Source organism: Plecotus auritus (assembly GCF_963455305.1).
Source record: "Plecotus auritus genome assembly, chromosome: 5".
Classification (NCBI taxonomy): Eukaryota; Metazoa; Chordata; class Mammalia; order Chiroptera; family Vespertilionidae; genus Plecotus; species Plecotus auritus.
Genome location: NC_137776.1, coordinates 15,412,901 through 15,435,549, shown reverse-complemented (window position 1 = coordinate 15,435,549; position 22,649 = coordinate 15,412,901). Strand labels below are relative to the sequence as shown.

The 22,649-nt window shown below is 41.5% G+C and overlaps 1 protein-coding gene across 3 annotated transcripts in view; it reads right to left on the bottom strand.

Moving 5' to 3' along the window:
- The window catches only part of CREB1 (cAMP responsive element binding protein 1), a 56,039-nt gene extending 40,023 nt beyond the window's left edge, over window positions 1-16,016 (bottom strand). Inside the window, exon 1 of one of the 3 annotated variants that reach the window (XM_080667590.1) lies at window positions 15,785-16,016. The gene's annotated coding sequence lies outside the window, so the exon portion shown is untranslated. The remainder of the gene's footprint in view (window positions 1-15,784) is intronic. The other 2 variants (XM_080667591.1, XM_080667592.1) reach the window with 2 other exon arrangements.
- Window positions 16,017-22,649: the final 6,633 nt, after the last annotated feature.

The window sequence follows — 22,649 nt, the reverse complement described above, 5'->3', positions numbered from 1 at the left end:
CCTGGTGGTCAGTGCGCGTCATAGTGACCAGTCATCCCTCCGCTCTGGTGATTTGCATATTAGGATTTTATTATATAGGATACTAGAGGCCCGGTGCACGAAATTCGTGCAGGGGGGACGGGGCAGGAGTCCCTCAGCCCAGCCTGCACCCTCTCTAATCTGGAACCCCTCGGGGGATGTCCAACTGCCTCTCGCAATCCAGGACTGCTGGCTCCTAACCACTCGCCTGTTCTGCCTGATCGCCCCAACCCCTCTGCCTGCCTGATCACCCCTAACCACCTCTGCCTGCCTGCCTGATGGCCCCTAACTGCTCCCCTACTGGCCTGATCGCCCCTAACTGCTCCCCTTCTGGCTGATCATCCCTAACCGCCTCTGCCTCGCATCCAGGACCCAGGATTCCCTCCTCCGGCCAGTCACAGGCACCTGGGACCCAGGCTGGCTTAGCCCGGGCGGGCCGCAGCTGCAGGGGACTGTGGGCAGGCAGCTTCACCCAGGCCACAGGCGCTGGTGCCCTGGACCATGGGTCAGGCAGCTTGTCCCTCTCCTGGGCCTAAGGTGCAGTTGCTGGCGCCTGGGACTGTGGGGTGGGTGGCTTGTCCCTCTCCTGGGCTGCAGCCTGGCTGGTCCCCATTCCTCTCTCCCCAGTGTTGAGTGTCTGAGCCATTATGGTGCGACAACCATTTGCATATTAGCTCATTATTATATAGGATGTCCAATCTAGCACAATGAGATTTATAAAATCAATACTGGAAATTTAATAATGCTCCAGGTTTCTGATGCTAATAATAGTCTTCTGGTATTAAATACAACGTATCTTCACTGAAATCAGGTAGTTATACCACATATTCAAATGTATGTGTACACATACATATCAGTATGTATATAATGTACACACACACCTCAATACACATATCAACTTCAACTATAAAAACTTTATTAGATTATACTGATCACACCTTAACAAAATGAGGTTATATACATTTTTAGGAAAACAGAACAAACCCATACCTCAGTCTCTAGATATTAGAGCAAGCATGTCAAACTCAAAGGCTAACACGGGCCAAATAAACAAGGTTTAAGTTTATATGGGCCACAAAAAAACAAAAGCTTTAATGTTTATAGAAATGTATGTTTATTTTGATAGAGACATGCTGAATACAAAGGGCTGAATGAGTCATCGTTAACATAAAATAATAGAACATTTTAACAAAAATATTTTTTCTTGAACATTAACTTACCAGATACTGAATAACTGCACAAATTAATAAGCGTAACGCAAATAAACCTATTTTTCTTGATCTCCGGAAGCGAAATATTTCCTGTGGCACACACCAAACAAGTCAGTACAAGACTAACGACGTGGCAACTGGCTGTTAAAATATTCACTGCTAGTATTGGTGGAGAGAAATGGCGCGCCTGCACTTAAGGCGAGTAAGGGAAATGAATTGCAACACGATTATAGTAATCAGTCATTAGTAAACATTGTAGTTTGTTTGTTATTAATAATTATGTGTAACAGGATATTGTAAAAATTAAGTTACGAAATTTTTATTAAAACATTTCTTACATACCGTTATATTGGCTGGGCAGCAAAAACATTCGTTGTGGGCTGCGAGTTTGACATGCTTGTATTAAAGGAAGGCAAGAAAAGTTACATAAGAAGTTAATTCTCTATTACTTGAATTGGTAAGATTTAATCATTTATAAGACAAATAAAATTTGAAAATGTGTTTATGTATTTTTATAAATTCTTTGTTTTAATAGAAAATGCTGCCCTGACCAGTTTGGCTCAGTGGATAGAGCTTTGGCCTGTGGACTCAAGGGTCCCAGGTTCAATTCCAGTCAAGGGCATGTACCTTGGTTTCGGGCACATCCCCAGTAGGGGGTGTGCGGGAGGCAGCTGATTAATGTTTCTCTCTCATCGATGTTTCTGGCTCTCTCCCTCTCCTTTCCTCTCTGTAAAAAAATCAATAAAATATATTTTTTTAAAAAATGCCTGTACCAATGCTACCAAAAAAGAAGGCAGCATACAGCAAAGGGGAATCTTTTCAGTGTTATTTAATAATATTAATTACCTATGTACATTTACTGAATTGAACTCAGAGAAACTGCTTTAAGTTCAATGTTTATATTTTCTAATTTATTGCAATTTATGAATACCAAATTATTTGAACGCTATTTTTAATAAACCAAGTTATTTTTAAATATATAGCATGCACTATAGGGAAGATACTGTCCCCTCAAAGAAAGTATTTAATATAAGTGAATTAGAAAATTGTTATTTGATTTATAGAAATGTACTGCATGATTTATGACAGCTATCCTAGAATATGTGGCTAATTAATTCATCTATAGTACCTTTCAATAAAAAAACTTTAGTACTTTCTTAAAACAAAGTTGTTATTTTTTAAGTATTGGCAAAATGTATATGCTTTGTTTTACTGCAGGTAATACTACTGCAACCATGACTATGCATTATTTCAGATAACCTCCTATCCCAATTATTTTAGATAACCTTTTATCCCATTTCTTCCATTCTCCTTTCTTTCCAAACACCCACCTGAAACTATGTTTCCTGATTTTTACACCATAAACCTTTCAAAGAAGTGATCCTATATAAACTTCTACATATGAAATTCTACTAAATGGATTTTTGGAGCTGAACTGTTTTCCAAGGAAAGATACACCTCCTACATACAGTTACTTTTAGAAAAGCAATTTTTGTGTTGACTAACGAGTGAAACTGTCTTCAAATTTTAAATTCTGCTTCATAAACTACCTCAATGCTGAAACTGAAAAGACACACAGAAGTTGTGACCTATTCCACTTATTCAACAAAACCAGAGGGACTTTGTGAAAATCATGATTCAAATGGGAATCAATGTCCAAGTGCTTTTGAAAAATAAGTTTATAAAATCAACAATTTATTATTTTAATAGTTCTGTTTTAAAGTAATTGAAAATGCTCTTCTTGGCTAATTATTTACAAATTAGACATGGAAGACTGAAAATTCAGTTCATTATATGTGCTATAATGAGTCAGCACATTATAGTAGGAGTCGTAAGACAGGAATTTTGGTTTCAGCTCTGACTTTAGATAAAGAACTAGAGATGTTAAGAGATTTGTAAGGAATTTACAATACTGTTCAGGGCTATACCACATAGCCTCCAATATTATAAAAAGTTGAGAGTTCTTTGCATTTAGCAATGGAACTGCATGGACCATTAAGCAACATGCTAATCATTTTAACAATGTCTTTCTTACTAGAAAAAGCCCAAGCATTCATGGAACCAAGGATATATTGGGACTATATTTAAAAATTAGCCATGGTTAACATATAAAGATGATAGATGGCATGCAGACAATAGCAAAGAGTTTATGTACAGTTTTGATAAAAGGCTCACTTCAAATTTAGGTACTTTGTTTTTAATGCTAAAAGAACATCAAGTCTACACTTTCAGGTAGGTGTACCATTTTTTACCAGCCTGGTAGTGATTTGTGGTAACGTCAATTTGATTAATACAATCTCATGTTATTTCTCATGTCTCAGAGATGGGACAGGATGAGTTAATAAAGCATCAGAGTTAATAAAAATTCGAAGTATGAAAACTTTTTAAGCAATGGAAAGTGAATCTAACTCTAACTTCCTTGGCTTAAAAAAATAAATCTGTAATTTCCGTACATTTTAATTATATGAAATTTATATTTCTACTTCCTTTAATCTGTGCAACTCTAAAGGGGCACTGTTTTTAATCCTTTTAAATTTGTGACCCTGCAAGAGGGAATCATTCATTAAACAAATACATGTTCTGTGCCTATTACCTATGTCAGTGTTCTGCTAAAAACCATGGGAACTAAAAAGAAGCTGACAAGAACCTTTCTCTCATTGAGCTTACAAGCTAACAATGGATAAAATATAGGGTGGAACAAAAGTAGGTTTCAGTTTTGAGCATGGAAAAACAGTTTATTCTGGTATTATTTTATTTTTATTTTTTTGTTAACCCTCACCCAAAGATATTTTTCTATCAAGCCTGCAACCGAGGTATGTGCCCTTGACCAGAATCGAACCCACAACCCCTCAGTCTGGGGACCGATGCTCTAACCACTGCGCCAAACAAGCTAGGGCAGCAATAAATTATTAAAATTCTCCAGGGCTCAATTTAGCTATTGTAAAAACAAAGGAGTTACTACCCTCTTCATGGTAAAAGTTTGTAAAGAATGAATTCCCCAAATGCAGTAGAATTTATGAGTCATACACTACACCCACACAAGTGTCATAATAAATTCTCTCATAACAAATAATTCTCAAATATAGTACTTAAAATGTTTCACTTAAAGTTGTCATTTCTTGATTTTTGTTTCTGATGAAAAGAAACATCATCAGTTATTACAACTAAGGGATCTGGACACAGAATAAATGGAAGTCCAGAGGAGACATGGTATAAGTCCAACTATGCATTAGTGGCGGAGTTGAAGATGGCTGCCGACGGGAAGGCAGACTACAAGACATTGTGTGAGTGAGAGAATGAAAGGAGAGTGTGTGGCCCTAACCAGTTTGGCTCAGTGGATAGAGCATCGGCCTGCGGACTGAAAGGTCCCAGGTTCGATTCCGGTCAAGGGCATGTACCTTGGTTGCGGGCACATCCCCAGTAGGAGGTGTGCAGGAGGCAGCTGATTGATGTTTCTAACTCTCTATCCCTCTCCCTTCCTCTCTGTAAAAAATATATATATATATTAAAAAAAAAAAAAAAAAAGGAAGGCGAGTGTGTGGTCGCACGGAGAGTGTTTATTTGTGAGTTGAGGGACAGCTATACTCCAAGGGACTGTTGGGGCAAATATGCATTAGTGGCTTTAGTTATTTTTCATCAAATAATGGTGTACTGTTTGTCTGGGCTTTCAGGGATATTTAGAAAATGTTGTAATAATTAAATAAGAATTTATGATGTCCAAGATAGGGACACCATAAGCACAAGCAACACAAGGAAAAATATATGAACTGGAAATCATCAACATTACAAACTTTTGTGCCTCAAAGGGCATCATCAAGAAAGTGAAGACCTGGTCAGTGTGGCTCACTGGTCAGAGCCTTGGCCTGTGCACTGAAGGGTCCTGGTTTCAATTCCTGGTCAAGGGCATGTACCTGGGTTGCAGGTTTGATGCCTGGCCAGGTTGGGGCATGTGCGGGAAGCAACCAATAGATCTCTCTCTCTCACATCGATGTTTCATTCTCCCCCTCCCTCCTTCACTCTCTAAAAATCAACATATCCATTGAGGATTAACAAACAAAAAAAGAAAGTGAAAAGACTGACCAATCAATAGTGTGTGACCCCAATCAGGACCCTAACTCCTTTAGTCCTCTATATCACCCATCACATGGAAGCCACTAGGAAGCCAGGTGTTTGAGCATGAGCTCACCTGTGACTCTGGGTGTGGCACCATTTCCTTAATTGATAAACCTTCACGTCCTCGGCTGGGGAAAAAAAGAAGACAATCCAAGAATGAAAGAATATTTTGTAAATCATATATCTTGTTTCTAGAATAGTAAGAACTACAACTCAATAAAAAAACAACTAACCCAATTTAAAAATGGGCAAGGGATCTGAATAGACATTTCTTCAAAGATATACAAATGGCCAATAAGTACATGAAAAGATTCTAGGCATCATTAGTCATGAGAGAAATCCAAACTACAGAGATACCACTTCTCACCTACCAAGATGGCTATAATGAAAAAGAATAACAAGTGTTGGTGTGGATGTGAAGAACTTAGACCCTCATAGCCAATAGGAATGTAAAAAGGTACAGTAGCTTTGGCAAAGTGTGGCAGTTCCTCAAATGGTTAAACAGTCACCATATAATTCAACAACAACTCCTAAGTATATACTAGTATCCAGGAGAAATGAAAACATCCTAATAGAGGGAATATGCAAATTGACTGTTACAAAGATGGCGGCGCCCAATCCCCTCAGCCCCGCCGGAGTCTGGGGGGTGGGGGGTTGGTGGCAGGTGCCCTTAGCCCCCCAGCCGCCCACAGTCGGCCCGAGGTGGAGGCAAGCCGCAGATGGCGGCTGCCTGGCTGACGCCTGAGGCGCAGGTAACCAGGGCCAGCCGAGGCTTGTGCTGCCGGCAGTGGCAGCAGCAGAGGTGTGATGGGGGTGTCGCCTTCCCCTGATCGCCGGGTCGCCTCCCGCTCCTGAGGGCTCTTGGACTGAGAGGGGGCATGCCGGGCTGAGGGAACCCCCCTCCAGTGCATGAATTTTCATGCACCAGGCCTCTAATATGCAATAAATGAATATTCATGGCAGTTTTATTCATAAATAGCCCCAAAGTCCAAATGTCATGAATTTATTGATAAAATGTGTATCCATAAAATGGAATCTTTAGCAATATAAAGAAATGAAGTAATAAAACATACTACAACTTGGATGAACTTTGAAAGCATTATACTAAGTGAAAACGATTATCACAATGAAAAACTTACTGTATAAGTCCATTTATATGCAATGTCCACAATAAGTAAATCTATAGACAGAAAATAGATTTAGTGGTTGCCTGGTGCTGGTGGTACGAAGAGATTGAGGGGTGATGGCTATGAGATGCTAGGTTTCTTTTGGGTATAATGAAAATAACCTAAAACTGACTGTGGTGGTAGATGCACAACTTTTTGAACATGCTAAAAACCAATACATTGTTCATTTGAAATTGGTAGATTTTATGGTATGTGAATATTTAAATAAAACTACTAAAAACTATGATGTGCAATGTTTACACTGCAATAGAATCTACCATGAAGGAGAGTGAATTATGAGTCAGGAAATCTATGTTGTAGCCCTACTTATCATGTCATTCCTGTTTATATTGCTCTTCCTCTTAAATGAAATTTAAAGTTTCCTGCCTTACACTCAGGGTTCCTCATAATGAGAGATTTATAGTTAATGTAAATTCTTCATTCACTTGTGAGCAGATTAGGTTTATCATGTCTTCATTTTTGTTGTCCATGCCACAGCCTAGAATACACACCCTTTTATCTCTATTTATCTAAGTTTTTCAGTATTGTTTAAATTCTTTCTCACAATACTTTCCCTCACTAAACTGTTTCTCTTTTAAGCTCCTATAGCCCTTCAATACAATATTGAAAACTGATATTCTGCCCTGTATAAATCATTCCCTCTTACACTATTTTCATCATTTCCACTACACCATAAGTTCCTTGAGGGTGGGAGCCACATAATCAGGCTTTAGTATTTAATAGTAACTAGAGCAATCCTTCATTTAATATCTATAAAAATACTTAACTGAGTAAATTTTCTTGTGATTATTTCACCAACTACAAGAAGTTTTTTAATAAATGTTCATTGAGCCCTAACCAGTTTGGCTCAGTGCATAGAGCGTCGGCCTGCGGACTGAAGGGTCCCAGGTTCGATTCCAGTCAAGGGCATGTACCTTGGTTGCGGGCACATACCCAGTAGGCAGTGTGCAGCAGGCAGCTGATCGATGTTTCTCTCTCACTGATGTTTCTAACTCTCTATCCCTTTCCCTTCCTCTCTGTAAAAAAAAAATCAATAAAACAAAAAAATGTTCATTAAATAAAGGACTAGATTGATAAACGGCAGTTAAGTAAAACCAAAGTATTACTATTACTGGTCAGAGCAAACAATAAAGCTGCTGATATTATATTTTAAAAAAACAACCGTTTAAGAATGCAAAGTGAGAACAAGCAATAATTTTTGCTTCACTGATTAAAAAAACAAAACAAAAAACCCACAAGAGCCCTGACCGGTTTGGCTCAGTGGATAGTGTGTTGGCCTGCGAACTGAAAGGTCCCAGGTTCGATTCCGGTCAAGGGCATGTACCTTGGTTGCGGACACATCCCCAATAGGAGGTGTGCAGGAGGCAGCTGATGGATATTTCTCTCTCATCAATGTTTCTAACTCTCTATTCCTCTCTCTTCCTCTCTGTAAAAAATCAATAAAATATATTAAAAACAAAACAAAACAAAAAAATAAAAACACAAGATACTTCTCAGTCTCCTATTGCCAATCACTTATACAAACAGAGATAATGACCCTAAAAATAATGTTTATTCAGCTCTGGCTAAACTACAAACATTTTAAACTATATCTAATATTGTCATACAGTTATAACTAGAAACTCACATGCAGATAACTAGTTCATTAGGAATACACTTAAAATTAAAGAACTAAATCTTAGTTTTAGAGAAGATTCATTAATATTTGCGAAAAACATTTTCTATTACTACTGGTAGAAGTCAACTTTCAGGATCACCCCCACTCCTATCCAGGTCACTACTTAGCTATTTTAACTTCTGCTAAATTCTCTCTTCTCCAACCAAATGTCAGTCTTTACTTCTTTCCTTTTGGGAAACACACACACACACACACACACACACACACACACACACCCTCAACATCAATCTCTTACACTCTAAATCTTTGCCCCTTGTTAGATTCTTCAGAGATCCTAGATAAATTCAGCAGCAGGAAGAAAACTCTTAATGTGCTTTTCATCTTGGCTCAGGCAGCTCATCTCATTTGTGGTAAATTCCTTTATTACCTTACCTCAACCCTGAGAAAAAGCAACTCAGGCATTTAAAAGTTTTTCAAGGAGTACTACTGTGGTGTTTTTTGTTTTTTCTTTTAAAGTTGAGACTCATGTAACTAGCCTCAAGAATAGATTAAATATATAAAGGTAATTTTTCATCACTGGACAACTGTCTTCTCCTTCTCTGTTAGGATAAACACCAGAATATGAATGATTAATCTTGTCCCCTCTTCCTGTTGGTAACCTAGTAGACAAAACTCTGGGTAAATTATAACAACACATCTTTACAGGGCCATGTCTGGCAAATCTCAAAGAATGCAAAACAAAGCAAACAGGACACAAGACATGAGTTATTTCTCCCATGCATATATACACTGAGTGGCCAGATTATTATGATCTCCGAACGCATAATAATCTGGCCACTCAGTGTATATCCTATATAATAAAAGGCTAATATGCAAATTGTCCCCTCGACCAGGAGTTTGACCAGCAGGCAGGCCGGCCAACCGCCCATGTCCCCTCCACCTGGCCAGGCTGGCCGGACCCCACCCATGCACAAATTCATGCACCGGGCCTCTAATACACACACACACACACACACACACACACACACACACACACACACACAGAGATCATAATAATCTGGCCACTCAGTGTATATTAAGAGGAGAAAAGCATTCTGAATAAGAAAAATAAATGGCTCTTCTTATCTAAGTTTCAAATGTCTCAGAAACCTACATTTACAGATATGGTCGTGTAGAATAAGTTTAAAACCATACTTTCTTCTTAAGACTTCAGAAAGTTGACCAGGGCAACCTCTATACAATGACTAATTTAGCATATACATTAAATGGCAGAGGAAAACAGCCATTTTCTCCTTATCAGTTTGTTACTTTAATTCTTTATCTTTACCTCCTCCCCAAAAGGCAATTCAACAATTCCATATTCTGAGAAATTATTTAATTCCCTGGTATTATGTTCCAGAAGAAAAATGTTTTGCCTTTACAAACTTTAATTAGCTCCCAAATCTTTAAAAGTGCTTTGTAAATGTTTCAGATAAAAACAGCACAGCCGAAACCGGTTTGGCTCAGTGGATAGAGTGTCGGCCTGCGGACTGAAAGGACCCGGGTTCGATTCCGGTCAAGGGCATGTACCTTGGTTGTGGGCACATCCTCAGTGGGAGGTGTGCAGGAGGCAGCTGATCGATGTTTCTCTCTCATCGATGTTTCTATCTCTCTATCCCTCTCCCTTCCTCTCTGTGAAATATCAATAAAATATATTAAAAAAAAAACAGCACATATTAGCCCTAGGCAGCTTGGCTCAGTGGATAGAGCATCGGCCTGCACACTGAAGGTTCCCAGGTTCAATTCCAGCTAAGGACACATGCCTGGGTTGCAGGCTCAATCCCCAGAAGGGGGCATGCAGGATGCAGCTAATCAATGATTCTCACTCATCATTGATGTTTCTCTCTCTCTCCCCCTTCCTCTCTGAAATCAATAAAAAAATAAACTTTAAAAAAAGCACATATTAGTATTTTACATAAAACACCAATAAATCCTCAAAATAATAGTAAGGCAATATTTTTACATTAAAAACTTCAGCATGTGTAACTGTCAACTTGAGTACACAAAGAATGAGATGCACCAAGGCAGCATCAATTAATGATTTGTTTTTTGGAAGACAGGGAGCTTATCTATGTCCCTTCTGCTAGATTATTAGTTATCATTTTCTTTCTAACTGTAATCAACTAAAAAAATGTATAGCATATGTATTTTAAAGATAAATAAACAGCATGTTTATTTAAAATGTACTATGGCTAAATGCTATTTAGAAGAGCCAAAAAAAGGATAAAGAGAGATGCTGAAACTTAATTTTATGCTCTACTTGAAGTATTACTTGGTCTAATTGGTTGACCAAAGGCTTCTGGGGGTGAGGTGGGATCATCTAAGCAGCAAAATCTCAGTACAGAGTCATATAGGTGAAACTATTTATTTAGGCATCTATATTCTATATAATAAAAGTGTAATATGCTAATTAGACCGGACGTCCTTCCAGGCAACCTTCTGGACAAAGCCGGGGCTGTGAGGGAAGCCCAGGTACTGGGCGCCAGAGGGAAGCGGGTGCTGGCAGCTGGGGGAAAGAAGACCTACTCTTGCACAAATTTCGTGCATCGGGCCTCTAGTCAAATATAAAACTGACAATTACACTAAAAAATTTAGAAAATCATCAAAGAGTAAGTTAATGACTATGTAAAAAATAAATACAGGAAGAAAGCTAGTATCTTAATCAGCATTACTGGGTCATAATTTCCCATGAAAACAGTCTGCTTAAAAAAAAAAAGAATGGCCCTAACCAGTTTGGCTCAGTGGATAGAGCGTTGGACTGCGGACTGAAGGGTCTCAGGTTTGATTCCGGTCAAGGGCATGTACCTTGGTTGCAGGCACATCCCCAGTAGGAGGTGTGCAAGAGGCAGCTGATCGATGTTTCTCTCTCATTGATGTTTCTAACTCTCTATCCCTCTTTCTTCCTCTCTGTAAAAAATCAATAAAATATAAAAAAAAAAAGAATGCCCAGCTGAGCCGGCTGGTGTGGCTCAGCAATTGAGCACCAACCCAGGAACCAAGAGGTCACAGGTTCCATTCCCCGTCAGAGCACATGCCTGGATTGAGGCTCGATTCCCAGTAGGGTGTGTGCAAGAGGCAGCCAATCAATGTTTCTTTCTCATTGATGTTTCTTTCTATCCATCTCTCTTTTAAAAAAATCACTAAAAACATTTTTTTTAAAGGACTGAACTACATGAGATGTTCTTTCTCATTTAGAGAGAAAGCTATTGAGAATATTTTGGCTGAAATAGCAATAGGAGGTAGTATAAAGAGCCTCAACAAGAGTTAAATTCAGACTAAATTCACTTTCATAGTTAACTCTTACACAGCTTACTTGCCTTTTCATGCACTAATAGCTAACAAGGTAATGAGGAAGTTCAAATGACAATTTTCTGTCAGAAACTGTTATTTATCAGTCAAATGAATTCTCTTTCATTTAAAGAAATAAACGCATAATGATAGATTCCTTTAGTCAGGTAAGACCTAAAAATAAAATCAGCTCACTAACTGGTTAATAAATACAGGTACATTCATATGATGAAATGCCTCATTGTTAAAAAACAAAAATGAAGCTCTTTTTGCTAAGCAGTATTAAGTGGAAAAAAGCAAGATATATGATAGTGTATATAATAGACTATCGTTTGTATAAAAGGAGGGGAGAGTCTGTATTTATTTGTTTGTGTATGAATATATACCTCTGAGAGAATAATTAGCAATACTCGGACGACATGGTTGGGGGTGACAGACACAGACACACACACACACACACACACACACACACAGACTTTTTCTATAAATTTTGTTTTGAATTACGAATTATCTGAATGACATTTAAAAATAAAACTGAGCCAAAACCGGTTTAGCTCAGTGGATAGAGCGTCAGCCTGCGGACTGAAGGGTCCCAGGTTCGATTCCGGTCAAGGGCACGTAACTTGGTTGCGGGCACATCCCCAGTGGGAGGTGTGCAAGAGGCAGCTGATCGATGTTTCTAACTCTCTATCCCTCTTCCTTCCTCTCTGTAAAAAGTCAATAAAACATATTTAAAAAAATAAAAATAAAACTGAAAATATGAAACTGTAATATTCCTCTTTTCCATTATTTCACCAAGTATGATCCCTCCTTCTTTTGATATTCTGCCTTATTAGTCATCGCGTCCTCAAAGTTCCTTTAGGGTAGCGACACGACAGTGTAATTCATCTTTGGATCGGCTGCAGCTTCTACTCCAGTGTATTAAACATAGTAATATTAATAATGAATAATTTAAAAACAGAAAACATTTGTTGGGCACTTGTGAAATGCCTGGCATTTAATATGTATTAACTTATTTTAACAGTTTACATGTATGAATTTATTTAATTCCCACATTTCTATGAGGTGGATATTGTACCTTTACGACCAAGCAAACTGAGGTATGGAGAAGAAACTTGCTCAATGTCCCACAGCCAGGAAGTTAAAATAAAGCTTAAAAATGAGTATCTGTCATTGAGTCCCTAAGGAGGTACTTTATCTCATGACCCTATTAAAAAGGTGGTATTATTCTAATTTAACAAATAAGAAAACTGAGGCTGAGGAAGATCAAGAAATTTCTGGGTAAGTCACCAATTTCCTTGCGAGTAGGCACATGACAACTGTGTCAGCAGGGATTCCAACACCTAGTGCTCTTCCCACTAACTACGTTCTGTCACAGTGAATGCTGACTAAATACTTGAATCACCACAAACTGTTCTCAAGTGATACGGCAGTAGAAATGAGTTCACACGTAAGAAAATGAAAATCCTCGCCTTTTTTCTATTCCCTATCTACTATATCCTTATTCAGATTTGAGCTCTTAACTATTCAATTAAAAAGCCATCACTGTAAGTGACACTGTACATCAAGAAAGATATGCTTATAAGACTGTGGTACAGGCTGATATAAACAAGTGCATATAAATGAATCTAGTAAGGTATTTATAGAATAAATGAAATTATAAATTTCAGTGATACATTGTAAGCATTAAGTTACAATAACATTTTTTCTTCTGTAGAAGAGGAAAAATATTTTTAAATTGACATGAAGTGGGGAATACATACATGTGGGACAAAAGTAGGTTGTTATTCTAATGGAAAATGATATAACAATACAATAGTTAATAAATTATAATACAAGAATAAACTCTTTCTTGTACTCAGAACTGTAAACCTGTTTTTGCCCCACCCTGTACTTGGTTTTAATATAACCATATTATATTCCAAAACAACAAAACACAATGTCTTAGAATGTGATAAAATAAAGCTACCTCTCTTTGAAGAAAATTTTCTATTTATCAGATCTAATCAATAATATAAATTTTAGAAAGCAGAAAAAGGAAGTTGCCATTTTATAGATAAGGTTTCTAAGTTTCCTTAGGCTCTTACATGAAAAAAAAAAAAAATCAAAAGGGGTACTAGCTTTAAATCCCATAAGTGCCTTTTAACGTTTTTCAGTCAATTTGTGTCAAAGATTCATTCCTTTTCTGAATACATATGTCCATTAATAAATTAATCAAATTTAACTGAGATTTTTTTTACTGGTCCGTGAGAGGGGGTAGAAGTATAATTTTTAGTACCATGCTTCATGTGAATGTTCACATATTTAATTAATATAAAAGTTTGAAAAGTTTCACCTGGAATTGCTAAGAATTAAGATTATGAATTTATAAATAAAGTTTAAATTTTCACAGAGGAAGAGTTGTTATCCTATATTCTCTGTAGGAGAAAAACATTACTCAACTGATGCTGGGTTTCAGAAGATCTTTCTTAAGGAAAAACAGTAATCTATAACATCATCAATACTATATTTTCCTCAGTGTTTGTCAATAAAATCATCTTCTCAGTCCTTATGGAAAAAAATCTTTATTGCATTTTCTTAATTTTTTCAACAATAACAAATAGCTAATGTGTTGTTTTTTTTTAAAGACTTGCAAAGTAGGTTTTGAAAAAGTGACTTGGCAACAGAAAAATAAGAAGGCTTCTATTACCAATCAGTATTTATTCCTAACAAGAAACCTTGTATATCAACTACAGTTCTAGTGAAATGTGGCAGACCAAGTGTTTTTAAAACAAATAATTCGTTCATCTTTTGCAACACGTAAAAATAACCGTTTTTTTAACTTGTAAATCAGGAAAAAAGCAGTGAGTGTAAAAGATTTCAATAGCTGGCAACCAAAAGTATCTTTTATACTAAACCTTTAGGAGGTAGAACTGATGTAAGCTAAAGCCAGAATGAAATTCTAACTTCTAAAAGAGGGTATGACAAACTTAAATAGGTCCTCTAAAAATTATCTTTTAATCTTTAATGTGTCAATGACTTTTCTGCCATGCCTTTTCCTAACGAAGAAAAAATAAGCCTTGTGGCTTGAATTGTCAGTCTCCGGTTGGGGTTACCCACCGCGTGGGAGACAAATAATGGATATTTTAAAATGCCTATTTTTAGAATTAGTATTAATCAATATGTTTAAGTTTAGACAGAAATATGTGGGAAACATGGTAGCAGGAGGCGGAGTGGAGTGATCCAGAGAACCCAAACGCGTTGGCATGGTTGGCAAAAAACATAAAAAGTGATGTAAAGCAAAAGTACACCGACTAAAAACGAAGTGTTTCACAATGATAGATCTCAAGTGATTACCTTATTGAAAAGGGTTAAAATCGAAACTGGTTTCAAACACCAGCTTCCCTTTTACAAGATCCCAACTGTTTCAAACTTATTAGAAATGTTTTTCTTAGCAACCCCTTCCTCCCCAAAAGAATGCATTTCCATGACTACTGCCTTAAAAAAAAAAAGAGAGGTGAGGGAAAAATAGTCAAAACTATCTAAAAATGCACAAGCCCTCGTCGTTTCACAGGAAAGAGCAGAAAAGAACAGTGTTCCCCCAATGGTGTGGAGCAGGGGGAAAGGGCACGAATAAAATACAGAACGAGGAGAAACCTTGGGTTTCGAACTTTATTGCACAAAGAGAGCGGGGAAGAGCGGGTCAGACCTTGCCGCGCTTCTCCGCGCGCAGCGGGCATGGCAGGCACGGAGGCTACCGGGAAGGCAGACACCTTCACCTCCTCTGCCCTCCACGGCCGCCTTCCTCCTCCGCCACCCCCCGCGGGCACCCGGCGGCGCAGCCGGGAGGACGGCCGGGCCGGGGGCGAGGCGAGGCGGGCGGTGCGGGGGGCAGCAGCGCCAGCCCAGATCGGGCCGGGCGGGCGGCCTCCCCCGGGGCGGCTCCCGGTTCCCGGCTCCGCGCCCGGCCCGGCCCGGCCCGGTGGCGGCGGCGGGAACGCGGGCGCCAGCTCGCTGCGGCCGGCCGCCCGCACGCAGCCCGGTCCCCGGCTGCCACCCCGCCCGCAGCCCGCCGCCCCCTGCCATGAGCGCCGCCGCTGGCTGCAGGCAGAGTCGCTGCCGCCCGGCCGCCGCTGGCTCCAGTCCGCCGCCATTATTCTTTGTTCGCTGCGAGCGGCGGCGAGGTTGTGGGGCTCGGGCGGAGGCTCCATCTTTACCGCGGCCCCTCCTGCGAGGGGAAGGCCCGGAGCGCGGGTGTCCGGCGCCTCCCCGTCCCCCCTCGGTCCCCCCGGCTCTCTCGGGCTCCTGCCTCCTCCTCCTGCTCCTCTTACCGGTGGTACAAGCTCCTCCGTCACTGCTTTCGTTCGCGGCCCGGATCTCGCTGGAGTTTTATTCTCTCCCCCACGTAACACACCGCGTCAAACTACACCTCCGCCGCGTCACTCACCAACACTCCGCTTCTCCCAGCCGCCCGGGCCACAGGCAGCAGCAGCCGCCGCGGACTGAGGAGCCGCAGCCAGGGAGCCAGCCAGCGCCGCCCAGTGCCGAGTGCGCAGCGGCCGCGCACGGAAACAGCCGAATCAGCCCGGAGGAGTTCGAGCGGCCCCGCCCCCCCGCGCTGGAGGCGGAACTTGCCGAAGTTCTTCGGTTTCCTTCGGGCGAGGCGCAGGGGTTCTCCCGGGAGTGGGAAGGCGAAGGTGGGCTGGGACCCGCGTGGGGAGGAGTGATCTAAGCCCCATCGCTGCGTTTCGGTGGCTCAAACCCGTCGGCGGAAACGTGAAGGAGGAAGTGGGGCTTGTGTGTGGCCGGCTGGGGAAATCCAGGGGGGTGTGGACGACTGGATGGAAACTCCCGCGCGGGTCTGGCCCTGCGGCGGTAAGCGGCGGGCTCGGCCCGGGAACTTTCAAACGCTGTGGGGACGCGGGAGACGCACGGCTGAGTCTGGACCGCATCCGAGTGCGGGAGTCAGGCGAGCTGGGGAGGAAGGCAGCTGCCAACGCCCCCAAGGCCCGGGGCAGGGCCTGGCTGGGACGCGGTGCCGCTGTGCTGCCCCGGCGCGGCTCGCGAGCCCCCGCGGGGAGGGTTTTCCGTCTCCCCGGGCAGGCCGGGCAGCCGGGCTCCGAGAATCAGTTGAGAAAGCTGGCGGCCGCCTGCCGCACTGTTCTATTTCGGGGGTGGGCTGGGCCTGGGGAGGCTCTGGGACCTGTGGCACCTCGCGGGGTTCACCCCGGCTGCGTGGGCAGCCAGGGTCATCCAGGGCCTCTGAGCAAGGACCTGCCCTGACCCAAAATTGCTCTTCCACAATTTTTCGAAACGTCTTCTCCCCTCTGCCTCCCCCCACCTGCCCGCCTTTTTTTTTTCTGGCACCTTCCTGTGTCGCTTTCTTTTCGCTGCCGGTTTTCTACAGCATGGTTTGCACCCGCTGCACCCTTTCCTTCACCACCCACTCCCACTTTAAATCCGCCAGTGTGACTTCCGTTGCTCAGAGCTACTGAAATTGCGCTTTCAGAGGTCACCCAAGGCCACGATACTGATTTCTCATTCTCCTTTGTATTGAACTCTGCAGTCCTCCTTCATAATTGTCTTTCTGCCCTTTAAAAAGCAAACCTGTCTTTAGGAAGCAGACCCAGATGGTACAAGTCTGAGCTCCGCCCCTTATTGGCTTCCTGTTAGAAACAGTTGCCCTTCTTGGTTCTCTTGATCGATCACCTGCTGCTTTCTCAGGGACTTTGGGCCAAAGAATAGCCACCTTTCCTTCTGTTATTCAACCTTTTTTAGTCTACCGGCTTCCCCGCCTAGTATATAAACGTGCTTGCCTGGCCGGCCTGGCTGAGTGGTTGAGCATCGACCTATGAACCAGAAAGTCATGGGTTCGATTCCTGGTTAAGGCACATGCCCTGGTTGTAGGCTCCATCCCCAGTGTGGGACATGTAGGAGGCAGCCAATGGATGATTCTCTCTCATTATTGGTGTTTCTGTGTGTATGTCTCTCTCTCCCTTTCTAAAATCAGTAAAAATATATTTTAAAAATAAATCAATAAACATGCTTAAGTCTCTCATTTCTTTAAAAAGGTATATGCATAACCATGTACACAGACAGTGGGGTGGTGAGGGCCTTGAGGGGCAGGGGCAGGAGGGGGCTGAAAGAGATTAATGGGGGGGGGGGAGAGGACCTATGTAATAGTTTAAACAATAAAGATTTCTAAAAATAAATCAGGTTTATCTCCTTAAATCCCTCTCCAATCCCTCTCCAATGGGTAATTCCAATGGTCTCTTACCCTGTGGACATTGTCTCATGTCCCACTACTTAATCCTTTCCTGTCTAGCTTCTATTGCAGAGGTGGGCAAACTTTTTGACTCGAGGGCCACAATGGGTTCTTAAACTGGACCGGAGGGCCGGAACAAAAGCATGGATGGAGTGTTTGTGTGAACTAATATAAATTCAAAGTAAAGGAGCGGAGGGGAGAGCAAGAGAACCCTCCGCTCTTTCGGCTCCGCAGGCCGGATAGAACAGCCGAACGGCCGCATCCGGCCCGCGGGCCGTAGTTTGCCCACGGCTGTTCTATTACAATCATTCAGCAGAAGCAGCTCTAATTTGTCACAGACAGGCTTCAGTCATCATATTACAAGACTTGATTCTAGCATTTGGCACTACTGACCACACCTTCAACCAAATATGCTCTTCCCCCTGCTTCTCCTTCATCCAACTCTTAAATATCAGCATTCTGCTGAGCTGAGTCCTCTTCCTGAGTCCCACCCTGTACACTCTCTTAGGTGATCTCATCCTCTTCCAGTAGTTTCACATACCCTCTGCCAAAGACTGTCCATCCCGTAACTCAAATCTAGATCTTGCTCTTGAACTCTAGGTTCATATTTCTAACTGCCATCGCTACAGTTTCATTTGGATGACTGGGGCATGTCAAACTCAACCCGTATATTACAGTCCCTCCAAAACCTTCGTCCCTTAGCCCTGGGATCAGTAAGGGGCATCCTGTTCATCTACTGAGTTCAAGCCAGAAACCTAGCATGCCTCTGACACACATCAGAATCACCTAGACCCCTGTGCCTTAAAAAATGGGATTGTGGCCACTCTCCATTCCTATGGCCACTTTTCCACACCCCGCTCCAGTCTAGCCACCTACATCTCTTGCTTGAAGTGCTGCACATAACTACCATCCAGGTCCTACAAAACTTCTTGCACTCCAATTCAGTTGCCATCCTGCAGCCACAGTAATTTTAAACATACAAATCTGACCAAGTCACTACCCTGCTTGAATTCCTTCAGTGGCTTCCCTTTGCTTACTGAACACAGTCTAAGCTCCTTATCATGGAGACCAGGCCCTCCACCATCTGGGCTTGTCATTCTCTCCAGCCTCCCTATCTGCACTCCAGCCATATTAATCTTCTTTATATTAGCCTTTTTTCTTTCTTTTTCTCTGGGCTCTTTTCTCTCTCTCTCTCTCTCTCTCTCTCTCTCTCTCTCTCTCTCTCTCTCATTCTTCTTTTCTTTTTCTTTTTCCTACTCTAGGCTCTCACCTCAAGTCATTGACACACACCATTCCCTTCCCCTGGAATTCAGTCACCTACTCCTACCTAATTGCAACACCATTTTCTTTTCTGATATATCGTATGGTAATCACTTGTTTAATGCCCATGTAAGGTCTGTGCAGGTGGGGACCATGTCTGTCATATTTACCTCCAGCTTTTCTTTTCCCTTCCTTCCCTAGCACCAGCACAATGTCTAGAATGCAGTGGTACTCCTTCAATATTTAATGAATAAGTAATGAATATGTATGTGGTCCCAGGATAAGTTCCTTAATATTTTTGGAATCAAATCCTGGCTCATCCACTTACTAGCTATGTGAGTTTGAGCAAATTGTTCATACTTGTGCCTCGATTTTCCCATCTGTAATATAAAGATGATAATAGCACCTACATCATAGGTGATAATTAATGTGATAATTAAATTCATTCATGGAAAGCATACTCGACACAATGGCACATACTAAGTGTTAATTGAAATGTTGCCTATTACTAGCTTTTACATGCATATCTCATCCTTGTGTCAAATACATTTCAAAATTGAGTTTATCATTTCCCTGTTCTTATGCTGGCCCTATACATGATACCAAAACCTTGGAATTATTTACTCATGCCTGTATTTATCACCCACCAAATATGGTAATTTTTCAGTTTAAAATTTCCTCATATCCTTCCTTTCTACTTATACTGACCTTTCTTTAGGCCCCATCTCTTCATGTCTTAGTGACTTTGCTAACTTCCTAGGAGCTTTCTGACTGCAGACCCACTTCCCGCATTCACCTGTGCCCCACCTGTCAGACCAGCGGGCCTCAGTTATTAAATCACGTATTCTCCTAGACTTCTCTCCTGGCCTCAGTTTTCACTTCACTTTGTTCATTCACTCATTCATTTAATCATCCAGGCACTCAAGTGCAATGGATCTTATTAAACATTTTGGATATACTTCAGATTTGAAACCTAGTCTCCCAATTTCATATATTCTACTCTAGCATCTCCATAAACCATAGAAATGAACTAGAAATGTCAAACTTTTAGCATCTGTTTTTTGTCTCTGGGACTTAGAAATTACCTTAGTTTTTTACTCCATTTTTCAATCGAAAAATATGGTCAATATTGGGGAGATGAAAGCAGAGGACACCACGTGGATATAACTTGACATAGTATAAGGTAAGTGCTTGAGAGAGGTCCAGAGAAGGTGGAGGTCTCATGAGATGATTATAAAAGGCTTCAAGGAGAAAGTGACATTTGAGAACTTTCCTCTAACCATGGCTTCCTTTTCCTGTTATTTTTCTCTCTTGCTTCCACTGTTGAACCTAATTTTCACTCTCACTACAGTCTCAAGTTCCACAAACCCTGCCTACTCTGGTGCATCACCTCTCATGACTCAGTTTGCTTTCCTGTCTAACCCCAAGGCCATGGTGACCTTTCTCTTTAATTCTAAAAATATCTGTTGAGCATCTGCTTTGTGCCATGTACTCTCAGAAACTGGGCATCAGTGCTATCAGTGTTATCAATGCTCATGAAATAATCTTGTGATTTGAATTGTACTTTCCGAATAGTTTTCCAAAGGAGAAGAGGGGAGCACCGATCGGTTACAACTATTCCTGATCTGTTTACCAGTTATAGTTCCCACGTAGGTTAATATACACTGAGTGGCCAGATTATTATGATCTCCGAACGCATAATAATCTGGCCACTCAGTGTATATCCTATATAATAAAAGACTAATATGCAAATTGTCCCCTTGACCAGGAGTTCGACCAGCAGGCAGGCCGGCCAACTGCCCATGTCCCCTCCCCCTGGCCAGGCTGGCCGGACCCCACCCATGCACGAATTCATGCACCGGGCCTCTAATATATACACACACACTGAGTGGCCAGATTATTATGTGTTTAGAGATCATAATAATCTGGCCACTCAGTGTATTTGCTTCTTAAAGTTAATCTTACACAATAAGAACCACAACAAAACCCATCTTTACTTCCACTTCCTCTTCTAGCTACTGTCCCATTAATTTTTGCTCTGCTTACAATAAATATCTTTGAAAGAGTACTCTATTTACTTCCCCAATTCCTTTTCTTTCAGGTTCTACCTAGCTCTTGCCCCCAGCATTCCACCAGAACTCTCCATGTTACTTAATCCAATGGCCTGATCTCAGTCTTCATCTCACTTGACCTGTGAGCAGCATTTGACACAGTTGATCACTCCCTCCTCCCTGGAAGGCTTCCTTCACTTGTTACATTTGTTTCTTCTGTGTTACAGGACACTTCACTCTCTGGTCTTTGTCCTACACTCCTGTCACTGTTCTCAATCTCCTTTGCCCACTGACCTCTTAATATTGCGTGTCCCCAGGTTCCTGGACCTGTTCTGTACTCTCCCTTAGTGATCTCATTCAGTCAATGGCGTTCAGTCCAGGGCAATAGATATGATAAATATGCTCACAAGTCCCTAGTCTCAGATCCACACTTGTATATCCAAGTACCTCAGCATCTCTACTTGGATGTTGAATAGACCTCTCATTTTACTATGTCCAAAACTAAACTCCTAATTTCCCTCCCCTCAAAAACCTTCCCTACCTACGACCTTGTCTATCTCAGTGTATGGCAACTTCATCATTCCCACTGCAGAGGCCAACTCAGCAACGCTTTTACTCCCCACATCCAATCTGTCGTCAAATCCTGTTCTTCCCTTCTCCACTGACACCACCTTGGTTCCAGCCACTGTCACCTTTGACTAGGATTTTATATCAGCCACTCTTAACCTTCTTTCTGTTCTCAGTACAGCAGTTAGCGTGATCCTCTCAACACATAAAGCCAACCACCCCATGATTCTGTTCAAAACCTCTAGAAACTCCCTATCTCATTTAGAAAAAGCCACAATTCTTACGTTAGGCCTACGAGACCCCATCTCCTCTCTGATCTCCTGGCATTTGGTTAGCTTAAACAAACAAGTCTTGCAAGTGTTCAAGGAACCTTTATTTTACTTACTGCCACATTCTCATAACTTACATTACAGTGTATTGTTATAATTGTTTCATTTTATTATTATTTGTTGTTGTTAATCTCTTTTTCTGCCTATTTTATAAACTAAACTTTACCATAGGTACTTATATATAGGGAAAAAAAACCAGTACACTGGGGTTTGGTGCTCTCTGCGGTTTGAGGCCTCCACTGGGGGTCTTGGCATACATCTCCTGTGGAAACGGGGGGGGGGGGGGGGGGCTACCGTAACCTGAAAGAGATGGGGACTTCTTTGAAGCTTTCACGTCTCAGAGTGAGAATTGAAGAACTGATCAGCAAGATTCTGGTTGCTTTTAATTTCTATTTTGATGATGACCAAATGGCAAGCTGCAGTCTCATCTTCCTTGTGACTGAAAGCAATGCCATGTAAACAAAGCCGGCCTCTTCTCCGTCTAGAAATTTCAAAAAGGCCAGCAGTTGGCAGTAAATGCAGTAGCAGGAACCAGTGAAGATTTACTGAGTGCTTGCTTTGTGCCAGGTACTGTTCTAAACATTTCTGATGTGTTAACTAATTTAATCCTCATAATACCTCATTGAGGAAAATAGTACTTTTAGAAGCATTTTATAGGTGAGTAGGCTGAAGCACAGCGGGTGAAGAAATGTGGCAGGCAGTCTGGCCCCAGAGTCTACATTCT